Genomic DNA, 18918 nt, shown 5'->3' on the forward strand with positions numbered 1-18918 from the left:
GGTTAAAATGGCAAATGTTACGTTATTGTGCTTTACTATAGTAAAAAATAGTACAAAACACATTCTACATTATGATCCAGCACCCACATGTATAGGACAAGTTTCATGATCTAATCTGCATCCTTGTGCAAGGCCCTAATATTTTCTATACTCTCCTGTTTTATTTTACTTAACCACAGCCTGCATATGACTCCCTACACAATTTCACAAGCCCTCCATCCGCCACAGCCAGCAGGCTGCCACCCACTGCCTGGTCACCACCTTCCATACCCTCAGTTACAGGCAGCCCGCTCTGGGACACCACTCTGCTCCCTGGCCCCCTCCTGCTGGCGTCCCCACCACAGCCGCCGTCACCACACTCAGGGCCACACTCACTGTCCCCCCCCACCTACCCACCCTCATGTCTCACCTCCTGCCTCGGCCCCCTTCTCACACCACATACTTTCTGGGAAGACCCCGTCCCGGGTGGATGGGACTCTGCGTGGCTCGGGGAGACTGGGTTCCGGGGCAGTGCCCTCCTCCTGGCTACCCTACCTGCCACACCTCTTGTGTCCGTCTAAGCCCCCTTCCTGGATGGCACTCCTCCCTCCTTCTGCTCCTCCCCCTCTGCTGTGTCCTGCTCCCAGCCGTCTCCCAGCCCACCTGCCACCACCAGTCCATGTGGTCCACCAGTGCACACACCCTTTCTACTGTATCCTCAGTCCCCTCTTCCCTGGGTGGTCCCAGCAGATTATGGGACCTGCTGTCATCTCCACACCCCTCTCCGCTGTCACCATGTTTCCCTGCAACCTTGCAGAGCCAGCCCGGCTCCTCCCACTCTGAGATTCCCATCCCACCCTCCCCACCAAACCTCGGGTCTGATCCTAGCCACATCTGACAGGACAGTCCGAGCAGCATTTCACTCAGCTGGTCATCTTCTTTAACCGCTTTCTCACTCTGGTCCTGGGCTCTGCTCTCTCCTCCTCTCTGGCCCCGCGTCACCGGCTCTCCCACCCTCCTGAGGCTGGGGCCCCAACAGCTCCCAGCACAGACAACTCCCTTGAGCCCCGCATTCCAGGCTCACGTCCAGCTGCCGACTGCATCCCCCTCAGAGGTCCATGAGACCTCAAGCTCTGCACACCCTCCATCAAGCTGCCTTCTTCCTCACCTTGGCAGAAGGCGCTGCCCCCTCCCAGCACCGGCCAGAACCCCCAGCCCCTCACCTCCTCTCTCCCCATCACACCCCACAGCCGCCCCCACGCCCAGGGCCACACCACACTCCTCTCATCTAGATCCTTGCCCCAGCCCATGTGGCCCTGAGCTGCAGGCTCTGCCTCCTTAACTGTGTTCTCTGTGGACAGATGCTTTTAAAACAACAACCAGATCTGCCACCTCTGAAAGCTCCCAGGAGCTTTCTGCTTTGCACAGACTAAAAGCCAGAGTCCCTCCAATGCCCCATGTGGCATGGCTGGTCCCCAGCTCCCCTAACTTCCCGCTTCTGTCCCCTCAAGCTTTGAGGCAGCTGGACGTTGGGAGAGGACTTCTGACACCAACTGCAGGCTTGGGGTCTCCAAGATGACCCTCAGGTTTGACCGTCTCAGAGAAGGACTCGTGGAAAATGTTACACACTCATGGTTTCAGTTTACAGCAGAGAAAGGATCCAGATTAAACTCGGCCTTCACACGGTCAGGGCAGAGTTCTTCCTGGGGCTCCATCACACAGGCATGACTTACTGATCTCAGGCTCCAGTCCCCCAGGCAAATGGACGCTCTTGTGAGGGCTGAGAGACCACCTCCCAGAAGCAAGGGGCGATGGTAAGTTCTTTCCCAGGAAGCCCCCCCTTGCTCACCGCCTCCAGACACAGCGCCTCCTGCCACTCCGCTCCGTCTCTGGGACTCCACACCTGCCATCCCCTCTCCCGAAGGCCCCTCATTCCCGGGATTCTTCTCAAATGTGTCCCCATGCCCTCCAAGCTCGGGGGACAACCATGCCCACCACTCACCCCCTCACATCCGCTGGATTTGTTTTCCCTCCTTAACACCCCCCAGCAAGCGTCTTCTTGGTTTGGTTTCTTGCCCCCTCCCCTCACCAGGACGCCAGCCACGGAGGGCAGGGCCTTGGTTCCTTCTCAGCTGTGTCCCGGAGGCAGGGGTGCAGGCAGCCTCCGCGAGGACCCAGTCAGGTGGGTGTCAACGGGCTGAACTGTGTCCCCCCCAGTTCAAGTGACTGTACTTGGAGATGGGGGTCTTTAAAGGTGATTAGATTAAAATGAGGCCATTACGGTGGGCCCTAATCTAGTCTGACTGATGTCCTTATAAGATAAGAAGATGGAGACACAGAGGGTGATCATACAGGGACACAGGGAGAAGATGACTGTCTACAAGCCAAGGAGAGAGGCCTCAGGAGAAACCAAACTGGCGGACACCTTGATCTGAGACTCCCAGCCTCCAGACTGTGAGATATAAATCCTGCTGTTTAAGCTGCCCAGTCTCTGGTGCTTTGTTATCGCGGCCCCAGCAAGCAAATACACTGGGTTTTAGGGGTAGAAAAAGACCAAAAGCAATTCTCCAACAGGGTTCCCCCACCTGCCTTCCATCCCTGTCTGCCTAAGACCCCTGGGTGGCCTGGCCAAGCAGCCTGCGTAGGGAATTCAAGGCAGGCTGGTGTGTGGCTGTGGGGCCTGGAGCCCTCAGCCAAGCGAGGGGACGAAGGTTCGCTGTAGCCCCTTGAGGTCTAAAATCTATGCGTCACTGCTGGTTTCCTGTGTGATATTCCAGCCCATTAGGAAGTAGCTGCTGTCGGCATAGCCACCACAAGCCATCTTACATTCCTTCCAAATTAAAAAAATTTCCCAGCTTCAGAACTGATGAAAGAAAGATGTAAAAGCAGAGATGAAATTAAATTACCGATGGAAGCTGTTGCCATGGCATCGTGCTGTCCTTGGAGTCTGTCAGCTGCTGCTGTGATTTCTCCATTCTTGGACCAAATGAAGGGGTTCGAGAGAAGTTAAAACCAGCCTCTCGCAGTGAGGGAGAAAAATCAAGGCTGCGTTTTAACGAGAAATGGTAACTAACGATGGAAATTTATATTTTGAGAATAACTGTATAGCCAATGGACAGAGACTTTCAAAATTTAAACAAATCACCTGGGAATTTGTTAAAACGTTTGCCGAAATGCAGTATGTCTGAGGTGGGGCCTGAGATTCTGCATTTTAATGTTTAATTGTGGGAAAATAAACATACCGTCGTTTGCCACCTTATAGCAGAGATTCTGCTTTTGAATGGGCTCCAGGTGACAGTGATGCTGCTGGTCCACAGTCTATTATTTTGCGCATCAGGCTTCAGTAGAGACTTTCTCTGTACCAGAGTCTGAGGGAGGCGATGGCCGTACCCAAACGAGCAAACCACGCAGCATGCTTTCCAGGAACTTCCTGGCAAGTGGATGAGAGAAGAGGCAAAGTCTCAGGACAGAAAGCTACCTGATTCCCCAGCGAGGCTTGGCTTTGCATGTCGGGGAAGGGGAGGTGAGTGAGGACACGCGGACTCTGTCACCACTGTGTCCACTCACTAAGTCCCCTAGATCATTCCCTAATGCTGGGCATGCAGGCTACTGACCTTCTTTCTGCTCTTACAAATAATGCTGGACAAACACCTCTGTACACGTGGCCGTTCTCCCTAGAATTACTGTCTGGGAAAAAAATCCCAGTAAAGGAATTACTGAGTCAGAACACATCTTCTGATTTGTTCCTGTCACTCTGCCGGACATACTCATTTACAGCACTGTTAGCAATGCCTTACAACTTCACAATGTTCGGCTTTTATAATTTCACCTTTGCTTAAAAAAACAAAAAACAAAAAAAACAACCACCACCAACAAAACCCCCAGAAAATAGGTGTGCACAAAATGGCACTGTGTCTTTATTTTCATTTGCATTTCCCTATTTACTAATGACACTGGGTACTTTTCCTCTTGTAAGCAGACAATGTTCTTTGATCGCCTATCAGCTGGGAATGAGGCAAGGTGTATTTTTGAGCTTCTTTTATGTTTTGGAAAATAGACTTTTCTTGTTGGGTCCCCATGGCAGATGTGACCCTGGCTCCCGTGGTGTCTCCGGCACTGTTGTCCTTATGGGTCTGTGTTGAAATCAGATGTGGACATGTTTTTCTCCAATCCTCCAGTTTGTCCAAGACACTGGACTTAACAGTTTTCTACAGCTACATCTGCTGCACCAACTCCTTGCCCTTCTAGATGCCTTTGTTAGGAGGGGCAGCAAGTGCAAAACTAACTTCCAGTTTTAGCTTCAACATGTAGAGAGCTTGGAAGTCATCACCTGCCCTCACAACAAGAAAAAAACTGAATAAACTGTGAGTTCTAGATCCATCAGATGGTTGTCACAGGACAACCCCAACCCCACAAACTGGAAGAGAGAATCACAGCTTACCAGCAACAAAAGCCATGGGGCCAGGAACTGGCAGGAACACTCAAATGACCCCGTAAATGGTAACATCAAAGATGTTACCATCGAAGAAATGCTGGAGGCTGAGTGGACTGGCTTGAAAGTTAAAAAGTCACAGGGACCCAGTCTAAGAGGGCCTCACACTTTCACAAGTTTTACCTCCAAGGAACCCCACCAGGTTCTCACAGTGAAGACTGAAGCAAAATCCCCTGTGCATGACTAGGGACGGGGGAAGTTACCATCGGGAAACACGCCCAGATTGTTGTCCACAAGAAAGGTCAGCTAGCAAGGAAGGGAAATGACTTTCTCAGAGCTTCATCCAACACAGGGGAAGGGTAGACCTAAATCACCTCCCTAGCCTGTCTTACTTAAGGGGGCCAAAAAGCCCCGAGAAGCACAGGCCCACTAGGAGACTGAGACCTAATCATATGATCAGAAAATGCTTCCTCTCCCTCCGTTTCTTCTGACTGATCAACAGGGCTCCTGTATACTGCAGAGAATTACCGCTGAAAGAACTGCAAGGCTCAGATTCCACCTAAGAAGGAGGAGTCTCTAGGGAAACCCAGGGACAACAGGGGAAACAAAGCAGGGATACTGGAGGACATTTCAGCCTCTGACACCTACATCTGAACAAACAGTAAGCAGAGCCTTACTTCTAGCCAGAAAAACAAAAACCTCACACTAAAGGCCGGTCTACCCCATTTCTATTACCCAGTAGATTGTGTCTGACTTTCAACAGAAAGTTACCCATGTGCTGAGAGAAAAGGAAAAACACAGTCTGAAGAGCAAAGGAAGCATCAGAACCAGACCTAGACATGAGATTTTGGAATTAGTGGACTGGGAATTTAAAACACTTACAATTAATATGCTAAGGGTTCTAATGGAAAACATGGACAACATGCAGGAACAGATGAGTAATGGAAGCAGAGAGATGGAAATGCTAAGAAAGAATCAAAAGAAAATTCTAGGGGAAAAAACCTAACAGAAATGGAGAACGCCTTTCATGGGCTCATATGTAGATTGGATGCCACTAAGGAAAGCGTCAGTGAACTTGAAGATATGCCACTAGAAACTTCTCAAACTAAAACACAGAGAAAAAGAATGAAAAAAAAAAAAAAAAAACCCAGAATGTTCAAGAACTGTGGGACAACTGTAAAAGGTATAACATGTACACAATGGGAATTCCAGAAGGAAAGGTGGGCAGAAGAAATGGTTAAAGTAATAATGGCTGAGAATATTCCAAAATTAATGACAAAACAAATCGTGATTCCAGGAATCTCAGACAACACTGAATGGGATAAATACCCCAAAATCTCCCTGCACGTATATCATATCCAAGCTGCAGAAAACCAAAGACCAAGAGGGTATCTTGAAAGAAGCCAGAATAAAACAAATAACAAACAAACAAACACTCTTAACTATAGAGAAACAAGGATAGGAATCACAGCAGACTTCTTGTCAGAAGTCACACAAGCAAGGAGAGGACTGTAATATTTTAAATGCTTATATGGATCTAAATTTCTGATCTGTATCATTTTCCTTTTCTCTGAAGAATTCTTAAACGTTTTTTGCAAAGCAGATCTACCAGCAATAAACTCCTTTAGTTTTTGTCTAAGAAAGTCTTTCTTTTTTTTTTTTTTGGCCACACCGCACAGCATGCGGGATTCTAGTTCCCTGACCAGGGATCAAACCTGTGCCCCCTGCAGGGGAAGTGTGGAGTCTTAACTGCTGGACTGCCAGGGAAGTCCCTATTTCTCCATTTTTGAAGGATAATTTCACTGGTACAAGAAACAAGGTTTTTTTTTTTTCTTTCTCTTTCAATACAATGTTTAACAGGAGTGGTGAGAGGAGACATCCTCACCTTGTTCCTCATCTTGGGGAGGAAAGCATGCAGCATCATTATTAAGTATGTGACCTGTAGGTTTTTTATAGATGCTTTTTAACAAGTTGAGCAAGTTCCCCTCTATTCCTAATTTGCTGAATTTTAATGATGAATGGGTGTTGGATTTTGTCAAATGTTTTTTCTGCATTTATTGATGTGCTCATATGAGTTTTCTTTAGCTTGTTGATGTGATGGCTCACGTCAACTGATTTCCAAGAATTGAACCAGCCTTGCATGCCTGGAATAAATCCATTTGATCATGGCATATAATTCTTTTTATACATTATTGGATTCCATTTTCTAGTGTTTGGTTGAGCACTTCTGCATCTACATTCATAAAAGATACTGGTTTGTAGTTTCCTTTCTTGTAATGTCTTTATCTGGTTTTGGTATTAAGGTAATGATGGCCTCATAGAATGAGTTAGGTGTGTTCCCTCTGCTTCTATTTTCTGGAATAAACTTTAGAGAATCCATATAATTTCTTCCTTAAACCTGTGCCTGGTGCAGTTGCGGTCCTTGGTATTTACCTGAATGACTTGAAAACCTATGTCCACACAGAAACCTGCACACAAGTGTTTATAGCAACTTTATTATTGCCCCAAACTGGAAGCAACCAAGATGTCCTTCTGTAGGTGAACGGATAAACAAACTGTGGTCCATCCATACAGTGAACTTTGTTTGTTTGTTTTGCGGTATGCGGGCCTCTCACCGCTGTGGCCTCTCCCATTGCGGAGCACAGGCTCCGGATGCGCAGGCTCAGCGGCCATGGCTCACAGGCCCAGCCGCTCCATGGCATGTGGGATCTTCCCGGACCGGGGCACGAACCCACGTCCCCTGCATCGGCAGGCGGACTCTCACCACTGCGCCACCAGGGAAGCCCCATACAGTGAACTCTTATTCAGCGATGAAAACGATGAGCTGTCATGAACTAGAATATAATGGTTACCAGGGGCTAGGGGGTGGGGGAAATGGGGAGATGCTGGTCAAAGTGTGCAATTCTTTAGTTCTTCTTCAGTTCCGGTGGCAGGGCTGTCGCGAAGCGGGGCTTGGCCTCCATCCTGGGGGGGCCTCAGCTCTCTGCTCCCTGCCTGTGGTCTCCAGCCTCCAGTTTGTTCTGACACTGAAGCCAGGACAGTGGGTGGGCTTGGAGGGAAGAACCAGGAAGGGCGTGGGGTCATGGGGCTGAAGCAGTAGGTGGGCAGCAAAGCAGATCCTCCACAGGAGGGGAGAGGTTTTGAGTAGGAGATCACCGTGACCTGGGGATCTCATCCCTGAGGCTCGTGGCTGCTGTCCAAGTGGATAGAGGTGGGGATGTGGTGTCGAAGACCAGAGGGATGGGGGCAAGCTCCCTTGGGGGCCTGATACTGCTTCCAGAACCAGAAATGTACACCTGTTACTTCAAGGGAAAACAAAACGCAAAGCCAAGCATCAAAACACAAATGACAAGGAAGGTGTGGGGGGGAGGGGGGAAGCACTGGTGTGGAACCCACTGCAGATGCAGGACACACCCGTCCTCCTGAGTCCTGGGAGCCGCCATCCCAATTTCACCAGTGGAGACCCCGAGGGCCTGAAGTACCTCAGCTACAGGGTCAGGCTTAGGCTTCCATCTCTTCCCACCCCTCCCCCGCCGGGCTGCGCCCCTCCCCCCAGCAGGGACCGAAGTGGGCCTGGCCAACGGCTCAGCGGCCAGACAGCAGGAGCTCAGGGCACTAGGGGTGAGTCTGCCTGCCTTTTGGAGCCCCTGCTGCCTGTGGACCTGCGTCCTATGAACCCAGGCGAGGCATCCTACCCTGATGGCCACACGATTTCAAATCAAGCGGTGGGTGGGTGGGCTGAATACCCGCACCTGCAGCAGCCAGTGTGGGAAACTAGAGAATGCACATTACAGGTCATTCCAGGTCGGTGCCCTTGCTGGCCACCGTGGCGGATGGGGTCAGACCCCACAGTCACCCAGCTACGTGTCTCTGGCCAGGCCAGTCTAAGCCACCACATCTGAAAAAGGGAGAGACGAGCCTGTGACTCCCTCCAAAACTCTTAGGCTCCAGGCTATTCTAAGACCTTGTTCCCTGTGGAACAGCCGGGCCATCCCACGACCCGGTGGGCGGTCAGGGAGGGGCCCCGTGCCCAGCCTCCATCTGGGAGAGAGCAGACTAGGCGTCCTGTTTGCTCAGCCGTCATGACATCCATCATCTGCCTTTTTCGTCCTCCTGACTTCACCCACATGCTCTGTCTGCCCTGTCTGCTACGTCTTTTCAGGGAATGTACCCTGGTGGCAGCACGCACCCCCCCTCCCCACCCGTCCTGAGCCCCCCGTACTTCCTGGCCAGCAGAGGCCTCCTCTGACGGTCACTTCCTCCTCCTTGCAACCTGCTTGGCCCAGCGTTTCCTTCTGAACCAGCATGTTCACAGACGACGCAGCTGCCTCTGCAGACATGCCCTTGCCAGACGCTGCATCAACACTGGACACTTCATTCTCCATCCTTACAAGCTCTTATTCCTTATCATCTATCCCCCCACTCCCTATTTGTACTTCTCAGTGGTCTTAACAATGCTTCCTGCCCTTTTTAAAATATATTTTGTTTTTATTAGAATACGATTGCTTTACAAGGCTGTTTGTTTCTGCCACACAGCAAAGTGAATCAGCCACACGCATACACACATTCCCTCCCTCTTGGACCTCCCCCACCATCCCACCCAACTAGGCCATCACAGAGCACCAGGCCGAGCTTGTTTCCTGCACTTTTAAATCAGGAGGTTGATCCCAGCTAATCCACCGGTGAGGCACTCCCGCTGGTAACCCCCACACTGCTGGCCCTCCCTGGTCCACTGTGGACGTGGTGTCCTCTGTGGCCTTGTTTCTTCAATTGCTGCCTTTTTGTGGCATCTGCTCTTCTCTCTATGGCTTCTGGAATGATCATCTTTTGGTTCTTCTGAGGAAGAAACATCATGCTCTGTGGGATGGAGACAGGTAGGGGTGCTGGGCTGCCCCACCCCTGCTTATTCAGAGCAGGTGAATTTTGAGTTCACTTCATGAAAGGGCACTGGTGATAAAAAATACTTGAAAATTTGAAAAACGGATGTGTAAGTGCAGCAGAGACTTTCAAAAGCAATCTAAGAAACCCCAGCTCTTCAGAAGAAATCAGCTCAGGCTCCCTGGTGCCATTCCCACTGGTCCCCACGGCGGGTCTATCGCTGTGGTCACGCACCCGTGTTCTCCTGCTCCCTGGGTGCTTGACTCAACCTCAGGAACCCCACACGCTTCAGCCTACAGAGCTGGCCAGCTCCCCACACTCACGGAATGCGAACACTTCAGTGTGGAGTAAGAGCACTCATTTGGGCTTTGAGAAAAGTAAAAAGCGGGCATAGATTTCTGGGAGTGGCGATGTGGCCACTGGTTCCTGCCCAATTCTGGCCTTAGGGTCAGCCTGGTGACCCACTGGGGACGGACAGCTGGCTTGTGTGCCCACACCGCCAGGCTGCACAGACCCCCCAACCACCCGCTAGCGCTCGGACCTGAAAGCTTTGGCCCCGGTGCCCCAGGCCACAGCCCCACCCCCCAGCCCCGCTGCACCCTTTCTGGTCCTCCCACTATTTCCACAGCTGATACCAGACTTGTTACCTTCTGGTCTTACTGAAAAGGGGGCGGTGACTCCCCTGCCCCTCTGGCCAAGAATTTCAAGCGTAATCCTCTCCAACTCCCACCCAATTCGGTGCTCCCCTTACCTAATACCTTCACCCCCCAACACCTCTTTCCCAAGCCTGCGGCCACAGCAGAAAAGAGCTGGAGGCCATCCTCGGACCCAGCCCAGCACAGGCTGAGTTAGGACCCCAGTACCTGCTTCTGGTTGGTCTGGGGGAAAGCCATGTCGACACCCAACATGTGAATGCACATTGTTATATATAGAATTCCTTAGACTCCCAATTTTAGAAAGAAATTATTTAGGAAACAGGATGAAGGGGAAGGAGAAAACAGGAAATAACTTGTCCAGACATTAGTGATTAAAGATGCCTTAATTTTGAAATGAGGAGGCTCTTGCCTATTTTCTGTGTCCACAGCACTGGGGTGGCTTTCAAGGCCCTCATGAAGGGAGTGAGGATGACCCGCAGGGTCTCCCTGATCTGCTCAGAAAAAGACAAAACTTTGCTTTCTGATAAAAACGACTCGTTTTCACATTCCTGTTGTCATCATTCAGATTTTAAATCCACACATCTTTGTGGACCTGCGCAGACATGGTCATTATCGCACAGCTGGTAGACTCTGGTCCTCTGGGCCTCTTCTGGCTGAGAGGTCCCCCTTCCCTCACAGGCCGGCAACTTCACGGATTTCCCGGCAGGCAGGGCCTGGCACCCAGTCCACTGCGAGCAGATCAGACTTGAGGCCAGCAGGAGGTCTGTGTGACCGGAGTCTTCCAGGGGTGGTCACAGCTCAAGGTGATGGGTCTCTCCCCTCCCCTCACTGTTGTCACCCCCCGAGGGTGACCTGGCGAGTCCCAGGAGCCTCATTTGCACAGGACCCGGGTATGACACCACCAGATCCCCTCCTACCTTCCTGTACCTCCCGCCACGCATGCTCAGCAGTGGCAGGTGCCTGTGCAGCCTTGGTGGCCGTGGCTGTCACTGAGCCGTCTCTCCCAGGCCCCATATCGTCCAGCCGTGGGTCACCGCTGATGACGTGGTCCCTCAGGTCAGCTCCACTGCAGGCCTCCTCGGATCTCCTCCTCCTCACAACACCGTTCCCATTTCACCTGGACAGACATGTCGTGAGCACTGCCACCCCTTCTAGAAGATGAGCTTTGTCCTCAGCCATCCTTGGCGCTGGACTCAAAGAAAGCGCCCCCATGGCCTGGGTCTGCCTGGACCCGCCCCCCCAGCCTCAGCCCCGCAGGTGGCCAAGCCCCCATGACACCAGGCCTCCCTCGGCTACTCCTCTGCAGACACCCCGGCTCCTCTCCCCCTCCCTCCCATCTCCACCTGCTCTGCAGTCACGGTCAGCCCTGGACACTCTGGTTCTGACTGAACACAGTGAACTGGGCCAGCCGAGATGCCATCTACAGTGCCAACCAGAATGGCTGCACTGCTGCTAAGGCCGGGGCTCACGATTAAAATGGGAAACATAGGGTTATCAGACTCCTGTGTCCACTAACTGGAGGATCATTTGAATCGTCTAAAGGATTGGGACAACAGCAAAGCGTGTTCACCTCTCCAGGGAAAGCAAATGCAATACCAGTGCTTCAAACACCCCTCAGAAACTCCCAGTTCAGGTGGGATCCGCTCATTTGCCTGAAGAACGTTTGGGGCAGTTTTCCTCTCAGATGAACAGAAAATAGTTTGCTTAGCAGACACTGTCATGCTGCCTCACAACAAAACTTAAAGAAATAAAAAAACATTTAGGAAGATTTACCGCTTGCTTGGAGGTACTACGCTAGGCACTTGAAGTATCTGTATATAACCTTCACCATGCTCAAGGCGAGTGTGCTGGCTCCACGGTGCAGCTGTGGGTCCGAGGCCCAGAGCCGAGCTCCTGCTGTCTCACTGTGGACACTGCTGGTATCTTTTCTCGTAAATAAGCCACTGCACGATGCCCAACGGTGACAGGAACCAAATGTCCAACAGTCCCTCCCGTGGTCATGATTTCTTGGTCTGAAAAGAGGCGGCCAGTGACACCTGCCCAGCAGCGGGGTCGCTGAAGTTCAGGGAGATGAGAGGAGACGCGTGTGGCAACGCCTTCTCCCCCTACGGCCAAAGGTCTGAAGACCACTCTGGACAGACTAGGATTCCAGTGCCTCCAGAGCACCAGCTGACAGTACTACTGCCACGTACTACGAGCAAAGTCAAACCAGAAGACGCACTTGCTTGGGAAATGTAATAAAGGACCAGGTGACTCCATATCTTCATGTATGAAATTCCAGTTAAACTAGACATGCACAGTACTATGTTATTTTGGTAACACGGACACAATTTAATGATTCTAATTTTTTTGTAGTTTTTGTTTTTTTACAAGTTAGGTGCCATAAACAGTCAAATAATCCATCTTTTAAAAAGTACGTTTACAACATCAAAAGAATTAAGATGAAATATAAACCTTTCTACTTACAATTTTTATACAGATTAACCAAATCACAAATACCACAAATAAATGTTAAGTTGTAACAATATAATGAATAAACATTCAGATTCTTAATAAAATCTTCCTTTAACATTTGTTTTTAACTTACCATTATACTAAATAATCTATGCAGAGTTTTGGGGTACAATACCAAGAAGGCACCAACAGTACAAAGCAGATAACAAAGCAGTTTCAGATCTTGAGTGCTCTACACGGATAAACAGCACAGAAAAGGCCACGAGCTTCAGGGAAGCTGGTGCAAGCCTACAGCATCCCTCTGGATTTCCCGTCTCTGACCCACGATGCCAAGCTGGCTGCAGTGAGGGAGACGGCGCTTCCTCTGCTGGGACACGCCTCTCATCTGTACTAGGAGGATATTTCAAACACCAGCACGACAATTTTAAAGCACAAATGCTTTAAAACATAAGCAAAAGGACTGCTCAGATTTTCAAAACCACTACATTTACAAAAATATTTCCCTTAAACTTGGGATTGCTCCAAAACATTGATTTACAAATATAAAAGTATTATGGAAGGACCCAAAGCATGTGTGCATATGTATGTGTATTAACATACTATTACCATACTATAGAAAAATTACCAATTTAAAATCTGTATTAACACGTAAGCAAATAAAGGTCAGTCTCCTCTGAATGGTCTGCGCATGGCTGGTACTCGGCTTGTCGTAGGCAGTACACCTGTCTGCCTCAGGGACCGCCACTGACTACTGTGGCCCCGCCCCACCTGTCGCTGTGCACGCAGTAGCAGGAGTCACGTGAACACACCGCACACCAACGCAGTGATCTTCTACCCTCATGTCCACGGGCTGCGTGTCTCTACCAGCTTTGAAGGCTGTGTCTGCACAGTCGTCCTGAGTTCTCTCAAGTCCATCCTGCTGGCTTGCTAGGTATTTTGTTTCATACTAAGTGAAAGGACTGGAATGTTTCGACAGGAATTTTTTGCTTACATTTTAGACACCAAAAAAGCCATCAGTCTGAAACTTATCTGCGTGGAGCAGTAATGGAGGCATTCGGGATCACCAGCATGAATTTAGATGACCTAACCTGTACATTTTTAGAGATGAAATATCCGAATGATGAGTCTTTCACACCTAACAGCTAGTACTTTTCACAGGTACCTTGGTTAAGACAATTCCTGACCTGTTAAACCAAGTTTAGCATGATTAGTAAAAAGCACACAACCTGTGGCTACAGGGACTCTAGGATGCAGTTAGTGGTTTCATGCCCATCTGACTCCATGGTACCAGTGAGGGGGAGGGAAAAAGAGCCTAGAGTCCCCAGGGATTAGTAACCAAGGCTATGGCTTTCTTTCTAGTTAGAGGACTGCAGGTTAACCTCATAATACTGCTAACATTCCATTTAAAAAATACAAAGAAACAAGAGCAATAAAACTATCAATGCTCCTTTAAAAATGTATCAAGGAACAGTCCAATCTCTGTATCTTTTCAATGCTGTGTGGACCTTCACAAGGCAGCTCTGTGCATGGAGGTGAAAATCACGTATCTCAGGGCAAAAACCTAGACGTAGTTTTGATTTCTGAGGATGAGTCAGCCACCTGCTCTGGCCCGTGAGGGGTGAGCACCAGCACGCTGGGCTGGGGGGTGGGGGGTGGAGCCCTTTCCAGCACTCAACTGGGACACAGGCCGGCCCTCTTTAGAAAGAATCAGAGAATCCAACCTGAGACATTTGGGCTGCTTCATCAGAGCCTGACAGAACACTGTAGACCTATGATCTGAAGAAACGAACATGTCAGAATTGATTCTCTGCTATGTGGAAGGAAAAAAGAACCCTCCAGAAATGCTTTCTAAATCACCTGACGTAAAGCAAAGTGTTCGGGCAGTGCCTGGTGGGAAGGGGAGGCCTGCAAGCCTTTCTGTTCTAAAGCACAGACTGAGCCTGACTGTCCATTTGGACCCGCTAATCCAGAGGAAATCAACACCGAATCTTAACATGAATATGAAGATAGAAGATGTACATTTATTTCCATGAATTACAAGTGCATTGCTGTTCATATTAGCAGGCAGTCTTTATATAACCCATTCTCCATTGCTGTCAAAAATCAAACAAGAAAAAAAGGACAGCTGAGAAATGAAAAGCTAAAAATAGAATTATTTTTCCTAAGTGATCTGCTGGATAGCATTTTCCGTGGAACACAACTCAGAGGTAACAATAGATTTTTTGTTTCAATCATAGGCATGTGGCACTTGGACAGTCATCTCCGCACAGAAAGCTCTAACAGTCATGCGAGGGTACAGTAATTACTGAACAAGGCAGATTTCTCACCACAGAGAGCAGTGGGGGAGTCAAGAGGAGGCACCGCACGGGGACAGAACACCGAGTCCACACCACAGGGTGCGGCGGCGGGAACAAACACTAGAGGGCTCAGGAGGGCAGGGGCTAAGGCTCCTCGCACGCAGGACCTAGTTCTAGCTGCTCCTGACGGCCTGAGCTCGGTGACATCAGAGACGTGAGCGAGCACTTGACGAAAGAACAGTGCTCCAGTCGTGAGCTCACGGAGGCTTTATTACAAACTGTTATATTGTAGGTTGAAAATGAACTTGAGATGCTGACATGCTGTAGGAGGAAAAGGAAGTGTACACTTTCTCATTGAAAGACGCAGTGTTCCTCTCCGCTAGACCCTCAGGCATCGAGCGTGGCTACAGTGCCCGTGGCACCTGTGCCCACTGGGCGTGGAGCTCAGCCCCACACCACCTGGGCAGCCTGCATGACCTCGCGCACCTCTCACCAAATCCCGAGAGAAGCCGCCACTTTACGTCTTTTTGCATAAGTCTTGCAAACACCCAGAACTGTATATAACACATTTTGGCAAGTGTTGTGCCCCTGTAAATGGTACAGGTGGAACTGCCCGATGCAGGATTTCTTCCTTTTTTTTAGAAAAAGGACTGAATTTTCTAGAAGTTGGGCAAGCAGTACATATACCTTACATCTGCTAGAGATTAACATGACACAAGGAGAGGTGCTGACAGCACCCACAGGGTCCAGGGGCGGGAGCACGAGCTGCAGGGGCCCCGGCAGGGTGGGAGAGGAGTGCAAAGAGGGACCGTCACTGCCTTAAAGTGCCCGAGGAGCGGCCGCCCTCCCGGAAGGTGAGACGCAGTGACCGACGGTGAGGGCGGGGTCAGCAGGGCATCAGGAGGGAAGACTAGGGAGGGTGGAACCACTGCATCTTTCAAACCAGAAAGCGATTAGTGACTAAAGCAAGGTGAGCAGTAGGTGCCCTGAAGTATGTACTGCCACAGGTCACCGGAGGGCGACACACACAGGGGTGCCAAGAACAGTTCTCTGGACTGAAGGAATTCTTTGAAAGCATAAAAGCCACAACTACCAGAAACTGCCCCTCCGAATGGCTCAAAGGAGTCAGGTGGACACGCCGAGACAGGCTGGAGACGGGCCCGGGGTCAGGAGCTGGGAGGAAGAACAGTGATGCCTGCGCGTGGCCCGTCCTCGGAGCCCGTGTCCTGTTGGGAAACAGACAGACCGACTGTGAGCTAAGGGTGAACCACGTGGGAAAAGCAGCAGCAGCAGTGCTAGGAAAACGGAAGAGTGAAAAAGCAAAGGAAAAACACTCCTGCGGAAAAGGTCATCTCCCTCAGAACCACATGGCACGAGTCACACCCGAGGCTCCTCAAGGGTGGGATTGCCTCCACACCCCCATCCCCGGGCACCTTTTCTCTCAGATGTTTCACAGAGGATGTTTCCAGAATACTCAGGGGGAGACACGCACGCTTGCTCACAGGCAGGCCAGCGTCAGTATTCCCCGTTTAGATGCCATTTATTAACCAACGGTCCAAACCAGAGTCTGAGAATCTTTGTAAACACATGTGTGAAGTGGAAAACGCTTCTGCCTCCTATTCTCAGCACATCTCTCTCTCTCTGGATGAGCAGGTAGGTCAGAATCAACCACACAGGAGGCAGAAAGTGTTTTTTTTTTTAATGCTCAAGTTTTCTGTGACTAAGCACAACAAGCACAACCAAGTGCTGGTAGGAAGCGTGAAGCTGGTGGACCTGGACCCTGGAAATGCAGGAGGGGACCCAATGGCTGCTGTCCTGCCAGGCCCCCCTGGCCCTGCAGATGTCCGAGAATCCCTCAGGAGGCCCCTGAGGTCCCCCATCACTCCCCTAACATCTCTATTTTACTTGAGGAAATTATATTCTGGGTTAAATCTACTCCACCTGTTTCCAGACTAGCAGTTCTCGGCTGTGAGCACAGTCAGCTGGGGGTGGGGCGTGGGTGGACGTGGGAATTCCCTCCACCCCGAGGACCATCCTGGGGAGGAGAAGCGCACGTTCTCTGTCTCACGACGAAGCCGCGTGGAGACAGCGTGAGGGTAATCGAGTGTGTCAGGATGCGAGCAAAGCAGACCTTCCTTCCCCTGGAGACGTGGCCTGTTAAACGCCCACCAGCAGGTGTCACCTGGCTCACAGGCACTGCCAGGTGGATAGTCCTTGTCTGCTGCTCGGGACGAGCTCGGGGACAAGACGTGACCTCCTCCTAGAGGCGTGCCACCATGAACTGCAGCCACACCTAGCAGCTGGCAGAAAACTAAAACTGCCCTAAATGCTTTTATCTTTAATGGAACCAAAGGGAAACAAGATTAATGGCCCTAGTAATCAGTCCCCACCACCCCCCGAGAAGGTCCAGCGACAGGCTGGAGAAGGAGGAAGAAAGGCAGGCACCACCTCCTCTTCCCCAGCTTCTCAGGGAAGCAGGTAAGGAGATGGTCTGTAAGGATGAGGCTGAGACCCAAGGCGGGAGGAATCGGAGACTTGTAACAATGTATTAACCACTTATACCTTTTTACCTTTCCAGTGAAAACATTTCTAAAATAGAGCCCCTTAAACAAAATATAATGAACATACTTTGACCCTTTACAATCACTCAGAGCCGCCACTAAGAACATCAGCGAGCAGGGGACACCTAGGGTCTCCTCTGGAGCGGTCCCTGCTGTCCCCTCCAGCAAAGCCCCCACAGCTGTATGAGCACGTTTCCCCGGCGGCCCCGTGTGTCACAGCACCAACACCTCCAGGCTCTTCTCTGTGCAGTTCTGCCCTCGCTGCAGACTGGGAACTCACACCCACGGTCCCTCCACCTCCCTGGGGAGCAAATCTAGGTGAAAAAAGATTTCTGAGTCTAAAGGACCTGGACTCTCTGCCTACTTTTGCCACCGATGTATAATCTTGAGCAAAATGCTTAAACACACTCCTTCAGTTTCGTCAATCGTAGACCTGGGCTGTGTGCTGACTTCAGAAAACGCTGCTGTGATCATCAAAAGGCAATGTCTGTGAAAGAACCTGGCCCAGAGCTTAACAACGCCCCCAACCCACCCTCCTCTGCACTCACTCTTCTATCCTAGATGACTAAATTATAAGTCAGTCTAGATGTTGGAAATTTCCTTTGAAATGCACAGAAAAAAACAAGATGGAATGATGGGCAGATGGAGGAATGCATGGACAGATACGTGAGAAGGCAAAGAAAGTATAATAAAACGTTAATCATAGGATCGGGGTGGTGGGAATATGGGTGTCTACTGTAAAACCCGCAACTTCTCACAATAGGTAAAAATTGTCATTTAAAAAACGTTTGGGAAAAAAATCAGGCTACAAGCACATTCTGTGCCTTCTGTGTGCCTGGAGGAAGTGAACTAAACACAGAGCAACCCCCCTGCCACTGCCTCCACTGGTGACAGGCCCCAACCCTGGATACTCAGAGCTGGGGTGGGCCCCGGGTGGGCCTGGTCCCCGTGTGCTAATGGCCTCCAGTAGGCATCCAGTCAGCAGCCTTGTCCTGCGGCCCAGGACCCTGGTCACTGTCACGCTCCCCTGCCTGCTGCCTGACCAGCCACCCCACAAGTCCCTGCTGAGGTCCCACCACCCAGACTGCCCAGTGTCAGATGCCCTGACACTTCAGGACCTAAGACCACCTGTGAGGAGAGGCGGGCCCCTCCCCACCAGCAGGGCGCCCCCTCCCGGCGCTCTGCATCTTTGGGGCCGAACCCTCCCCTGGTGCAGCACCACAATGCTGGGCCTGACTCCCCGGGTCCTGCCATGAGGCTGCTAGAAAGCAAAGCCTGGGTCTTACCCATCCATTCCCTCCTACCCAGCACTAAGAAGTACGTGACAGGGATTAAATGAACAATGACAAACTGATAGCTCCATCACCCCCAGATGTTCTACACCAAAGATGTGCATGACGGTCTGTGTCTTTCTCCCCTCTCAGGCCACGTGCTCCTCGGGGGCCACGTTCAGTCCTGTCTGTTCTGCTCACTGGGGTGAGCACACAGCGTGTATGCCCTGAAACCAGAAGGCAGGGAAATCAGGGGCCATGAACACACAGGAAAGCAACCCATGGAAGGGACCGTGCAGAAAGTTGCTCAGCTCAACCTTCCAGGCCAGGGGTCAGTGGCCTAATTTGTAAAGAGCCAGCCAAAAGCTTATTCACCCAAGGCAGCCAAGG

General features: G+C 50.7%; 1 protein-coding gene across 3 annotated transcripts in view; it reads right to left on the reverse strand.

Annotated features, from left to right (window-relative positions):
• Window positions 1-13934: 13934 nt before the first annotated feature.
• MAPK1 (mitogen-activated protein kinase 1) overlaps window positions 13935-18918 on the reverse strand; it is a 94807-nt gene continuing 89823 nt past the window's right edge. The window contains exons 9-10 of one of the 3 annotated variants that reach the window (XR_004345403.1): window positions 16638-18755; window positions 13935-15922 (exon numbers count right to left, since the gene is read on the reverse strand). The gene's annotated coding sequence lies outside the window, so the exon portion shown is untranslated. Of the gene's footprint in view, window positions 18756-18918 lie in introns of all 3 variants that reach the window. The other 2 variants (XM_032602828.1, XM_032602827.1) reach the window with 2 other exon arrangements.

This window comes from Phocoena sinus, chromosome 14 (genome assembly GCF_008692025.1).
Source record: "Phocoena sinus isolate mPhoSin1 chromosome 14, mPhoSin1.pri, whole genome shotgun sequence".
Taxonomy (NCBI): domain Eukaryota; kingdom Metazoa; phylum Chordata; class Mammalia; order Artiodactyla; family Phocoenidae; genus Phocoena; species Phocoena sinus.